We start from the raw sequence: 6553 nt of genomic DNA, 5'->3' as shown, positions 1-6553 counted from the left end.
AAGCAGCTGTGTTCATAATAAAGATATTTAACTTAATATGCAGAGGTCAGAACTAGTTGACGTTTTTCTTTCATCATATTTTCTACCGACTGCTCACAGCTTCTTAGAAAAACAGTTAATGAGAAAACCGTAAACTTTCCCTTTAAACGTTTAGGCTCAACGAAGCTTTTCATCAGAGCAAACCTGATTATAGGGTTTCATTCAAGATATCGTTTAAAATGAGAGATGAAATGCGTAGCTTCCCCATGATTCTTGTGAGATCAACTTTTTCCTTCAGATTAGAGAAGTAAGGAGTTTTGCTCTTGATATTTTTCTATTTTGTCATAAAACCTGCAAAGTTAAAAGAAGTAAAATTCCTGGAATCAAACAGTTTGTGAAATGATCAGAAGAGGTTTTTTTTGGTCTTTTTTTTCATTTGGATTCTTGCAGATTAAGTGGAAATTGGCAGAATCATCGACAAAGTTCCTGTTAAACTTCTCGTTAGTTTCGATTTCACCGAAATGACTTTGATAAACGATACCGACCTCAACCAGAAAAAAAAAGTCTCAAAGCCTTTTGTGCCTCGACTCGGTCCATCGTATTTCCCATCGTATTTCTGCTATTGGGTTGTGAGCCAAAACAAAACAAACTTGCAGAGATCTCAGAAATGTCATTATTTTTATTTATGTATTTATTGTTACTCCAGCATGAAAGTAAACATTAATGAGCAATTTCAATCATTTTAAAGTACTAAAAGTCAGATTTCTACGACGGTACAGGCTGAACATTTCAAAATAATAAAATGAATACATCTTTCGACTGCCTAACAGCTGAGAATAACTACAACAACATGTATAATATATGTTTAGCAATACTGAACAATTAAAGTAACGAAAACAAACGTCAAAAACTGAAGAGAGGACTGGTAAAAACAGGTTTGTCACATCAGGTTGACACATTTTCTAAGAGGTTTGCTCTATTTAAAGCTAAAGCATTTAGCTTGGTGTGCTACTGACAGGATTATTGTCAGAGAACCGCATCGGTACTCGTCTGGAAAAGGATTTAAAGTACTTTGACAACCAGCCGATACCATAATGACCCAAAACATACCAGCAAATCCACCAGGAACTGTCAGAGAGCTACGAAAATTAAAGTTTTGGGCCAGAAGAAAGCTGATATTTTGACTTTATGAGATCATTTCAAACAATAAATCCCCCCCAAAAAAATCTTAGAGGTTAAAGTGAGGAGTGAAGAAATATTTTCTTAACTGATGGCAGAGTCAAGCTGATGGCTAACAGAAGCTGTAGCTATCAGGAGCTAACTTTCTAGGTAAGACGACGTGTTGGTTGATATCTTCTGCAAAACAAGGTAACATATGCTGTGCAACAACAATTGAACAGTTTCTGAAAAAAAAAAAAAAACTTATGCTATTTGAACTTCAAAGAGCTGATATCTAATAGGACATCCTCGTTTTGAGATGCTTTCAGTAACCAGAGGGACGTAAAACTGAAATGACATCATCAACGTTCCTAATCTGGATTGTATCCGTTTTCAGATCATGTCTTCCTCTCCGTTCACAGAGAAAGAAAACAGCTCGACGTCTTTCGTTTTCCCTCCATATGCAGGTTGTTTGGCAGAAACCGTGACTTCTCGTGTGTCTCGCTGCCGCTTTCCTCTCAGTAAGTGGCACAGCGAGCTTAGCCTCGGCATAATCCTTCCTGAGAGGATCGGATCTGTTGAACAGAGGGCGAAAATAATCACCTGGTGATGGAGCGGGGATGATCAGCTGCTTCACCGGGTCACCGGTTAGGCCTTTCGCCTTAATCAAGCCACAAATTAATCTTGTTTTCCAAACTCTCCACTCGGCAGCCTTTAAGCTTGAGATGAGCTAATCATTTACTGGCAGCAAACAGATAAACAAATGAAAGCACAGAGTCTAGGATTTTATGCACTCAGTCTGCACTGAGGTTTTTTTTGGTTTTGTTTTTGCTTGCAAAGCAGAAACAAATCTGTGGAAGTGAGGAGATTGTCTGTAGTGCGTACAGCAGTGTTATGGTGAAGACCACCTAACCCGAGACCAAGACAAGACCAAGACTTTTAGGGTCCGAGACCAAGTCAAGACCAAGACTTTTAGGGTCCGAGACCAAGTCAAGACCAAGACCGTGGGAAGTCGAGACCGAGTCAAGACCAAGACCAGCGGCCCACGCTACATGACACAATAATAAAATATGATCAAAACTGCTTCTCAAATTGATCTGAAAGATCCATATTCCCATAAATGCACCTAGATATTAAATACTTAATACATTTTACCAATATTAAATATTCCATCTCTGTGCTACAATCCGTGGTGGTCTCGTGCCTTTCCTAAAAAGATAACGCCCTGGGCGTTTGCCCATATTGCTCATGTCAGAGACCAACACTGTCTATGTTTAATCTATTAAACATAGCAATTGAGGCAATGCCCTGACGGTAAATAACGCTCAACTATGAACACTGACCAAGGAGCAACAAGCAAGAAGTAACCAAGCACAAGRMRCTCAYYSTGAYTGTTCTCWYYCTCTCTCCYRCTACATRAAGCCAGGCAGTCTGACACCATGGCACACATTACAGCTGCCACTTTGAACGAAAAGAATCAAAGAGCAATGTGCATTCTCTGCATGCTCTTTCGTTCTTGTGTTTTAGTTATTTGTTAATTAAAAAAATATCGACGTACATAATTAAATACAAATAATGATAGCTACTGCAGTGTACGCAGAGCATTACAAGAACAAAGAACGGGTGTTCTGTCAGGTCAGATCGTCATACGCTTAGCACGAACTCACAGCTATATCTGTCAGACGTCATTACCATAAGATTTCATTTAATCAGCAACATAGAATCATGACGTAGATCGTCATACACTGTTATTAACAGTTGTATGGCATCCTGACTTAGCGGTTAAGAAGGTTAATGAGTTTTACATGGGGGTGTGTGGTAGCTGACTCCAGCTGCAGCCAGACCCTGCTTTAAATACACTTTGAAACTACGACAACACATGTATATCTATATAGTTATCATTGAAAACAATTTCATGAGTTATTTTCGTCATAACTTGACGAAAATAAGTTCACGTATGGTGAACTGACAACTCCTCTGACGGTCGGACTTCTTAATGCACATGCAGGCATGGTACTCACTGCATGTATGCTATTCTGACAGCGCATGGTAATCTGATAGAACAACGGCTCTCAGTGACACTCCAGTCCTACCTAATAAGTAAAGAGCCGTGCAGAAGAATCGGACTGTTTCTGAATATCACATCACTATATTGCAGACTTTTGGACACAGCGTTGTCCCATATATGTGACAAGTCAGTCATAGGGGTTGCACCAATTAGTGACTAGTCATTATTTTCTCTGCAATGACTTTTTTTCTGGGCCAGTCGACTAGTCGCAATCACATGACAAAACAGATTTTTCCAAGAAAATGAAAGAAGATGGACTAGGTGAGTTGTCAGAATACTCAAATTGTATAAAAATTTAAATAATTTACCAAAGAGAAACTGAAAATGTCAGCATAGGCTCCCCCAATAGGGGTGTTGCGCGGCGCCCCGCATATAGAGACTTTAGCCCGCGGTAGTCAGGAGTCAGACTCCTGTCCTCCATTCGCTGGGTCCAGGCCTCTCTCCGCTCTCTCTGAGCCCTTACAGTCAGATTGCTGTCAAATAAAGTAGTGCCGAAAAAAATCCTTAAAAAAAAAAGACTACCAGAGTAATGTGCGACAATGTGGCATGATGTTGGGTTTTTTTTTATCCATCCAACTGATAAATAATTCTGTGCCTTTCCGTCTATCTCTTTTAGCTAGTTGCTAAGCTAAAGCTAAAGGAAATGACATGTTAGGTAACGCCCTCCTCTTTAGGGCGTAGCTTAGAGAGAGGCAAACAAAGGGAATGGAAAACTTTTGTTGCCATTTTGTCCTGCTAACTCCTAAAGGTAGCATAAGAAATGGACCAGCTGTGTTTTGGTATTAATAAACGGAATTCATGAATTCAACTCACTGACTCTCCTTCAGCCTCACACATCAAGAACTCGGCATGGAGGACGGATAAATTCTCCACACTAGTTAAAAGTAAGTTACTGTTACTCTCCAACTCTGATTTTTTTTTTTTTTTTAAGTGTCTCAATCTTTGACGCTGGAGGAAAGAAAGTCCCAGAAAGTAAATCCTCATTTAATCAAGAGTCAAAGATCACAAATAGGATTAACAGGATTTCACATTCATTTATCGATGATAATCAACAGGATGCGTTCGGAAGGTAATCTGAATGATGCCACTGTTGCCAATTTAAACACTGGAAAGGAGGAAATCGAGTTGTGGATGGAGAGACGGTGCCGTCTCCCTCCGCAGGTCCTCTCCTCTTATTGACCCGCAAACACTTCCTGCCGGAAGGACGGATCGACGGCCGCTCCTCCTCAGGTCCCTCCCTGCTGCCGCTGCAGCATCTCATCCACACTCTGTTCAGATCATCTTAACATCTATTCCTCTTCATTTCCGCTCCGCTGAAACAAGTCGTCTCGGCTTCATCGTTTTGCGCTTAGTGTGCCGCTCTGCTGGAACAGCTTGACCTCCTGAGAGCCGTTCAGACTCCGACAGCAGACGGGGCGGCGAGAAATGAAGCCGATTTTCCCGGAAAAGCTTCTAAAGTGGTTGAGATAGAAACTGGCCTCTTGGGGCTGTTTGATGACCAGCCTGTTAGCGGGACTTTAATAAGCAGAATCTGCTCTTTCTCTACCGTCTCCAGACCAGAATCTACACGTCAACACACCCCTGTCCAGGCTAGCTAGTTTCTGTCAAGTAAAGCTCTGTGACGCATCTTTTGGGTTCTTACCTGTTGGGCAATATCGGGGTTTTATCACGATATTTCGCGGTACATTTGTGATATCGATAAAAGTGATAAGTATTTATTGCTTCTGTATGGCTATGCTACATAGCACAGCATTAACAGACAAACACTTATCTTGGAAAACATCCATCTTCAGGACACCAGATACATAAAGAAGTGTGATTTATAGCTGCACACAGTAACCGAATGTATTCATATTTTCAAATTTACTGATACTCTCAAACAAAAAGTGGAAAAAACTAACAGCCTAAAATATATTGACAGTTTTGGGGGCAGAGGGATTAATTGGAATTTGTTGTGAAAATAATACATTAAAATTCTTATGGTAGAAGTTTATCATGATAAATTATAAACAATACGATAAATGCCCAGTTTGTTGCCTTACAGGCACTAATTTCTCTATATTTTATTGGGATTTTTATGCAGTAGCAAAAAGACCATTTTTCCAAGTCATGGGACAGATTCTCAACTATATGAGATCTGGACTTTGACTAGGCTACTCTAACCGTATTATTGTAGCCCTGACTGTACTGGTTCTTGTTCAAAGTAATCTTCCAGCATAACCTTAAACTTTCTTCAGCCTCTAATAAAGTTTTCTCTCAGGACGGTCCTGAGGAGCTTCATCAGTTCTCCCATCAACTTCGAGCAGCTTCCCTGGTCCTGTTGGAGAAAGTTCAGATAAACACTAAGCAGTTCATCTTTTTTTGTTGTTTTTTTTATATGTCATCTTCCTGAAGCTCTGGGTTTTAAGTTAAAAATGCATGCCACACTTTCCAGATTAAAAAAAAAAATTTAGATTCATAAATTGTTTTCCTTCTATTTCTTAGTCGTGCTGCTGTGTTTTAGCCGGTCACATTAAATGCCAATAAATCGTGTCGTAATTCATGGTTGTGACCTCATAAAGGTTAGAAAACCTTTGCGATTCAATCAGAGCCAACAAAACATCCCATAATAATAATAATAATAATAATAATAATAATAATAATAATAATAATAATAATCTGTAAGTGTACTGGGGCCGCAGATTCCCCTGCGATCAACGAGGCGCCAAATTAGAACCGACCGGGATCCTGAGACGACCTGCTGCAGGAACACCGCGGTGTGTGCCTGCGTGTTTGCGTCCTCCTACAGAGGCGATGTGTGTAATGATGTCATCCCACCCAAGCCGGAGGGGGGAGTTCGGCCCAAACATAGCACCGGAAATAACAGCGTCAATGACACGGTAAACAACAGGAGCGAACAACAGGAAAGAATCGACGTCAGGACGCGCTCATGTGTTGCAAAGCTTAAAAAAATGTGCTCCAGGTCTGACAACACGCAGACAGGAACGTCTCTGGGTGAATTGGTTTCCTTTTTGAATTATTTTACAAATGCGGTTCATTTTAAATAACAGTAAGGTTTCCACCTGAAATGCATTTCACCACCGCAAACCTGTACCTGCACATTACTACCTGTAACTGAAAACCCCAAAAATAAGACTTTTCAGTGCTCAGAGAAAGAATGGAAAAAGCCCAGGAGAACCATGAAGATAGGAAGAGAAAATACGAGCAAGTCAAGATCCTCATGAAGACTGAATGCTGAAATAAAATCAAAACAGAGTTCACACTTTGGCAACATCCTTTTCTTCAAAACATATTTGTGTTTCTCAGCTAAAGTATTGTATGCTGTGTTTCATATATCAAGTTCAGATT

This window comes from Poecilia reticulata, linkage group LG13 (genome assembly GCF_000633615.1).
Source record: "Poecilia reticulata strain Guanapo linkage group LG13, Guppy_female_1.0+MT, whole genome shotgun sequence".
In the NCBI taxonomy this organism is placed as follows: Eukaryota; Metazoa; Chordata; class Actinopteri; order Cyprinodontiformes; family Poeciliidae; genus Poecilia; species Poecilia reticulata.
Note: the sequence above shows the minus strand (reverse complement) of the source record.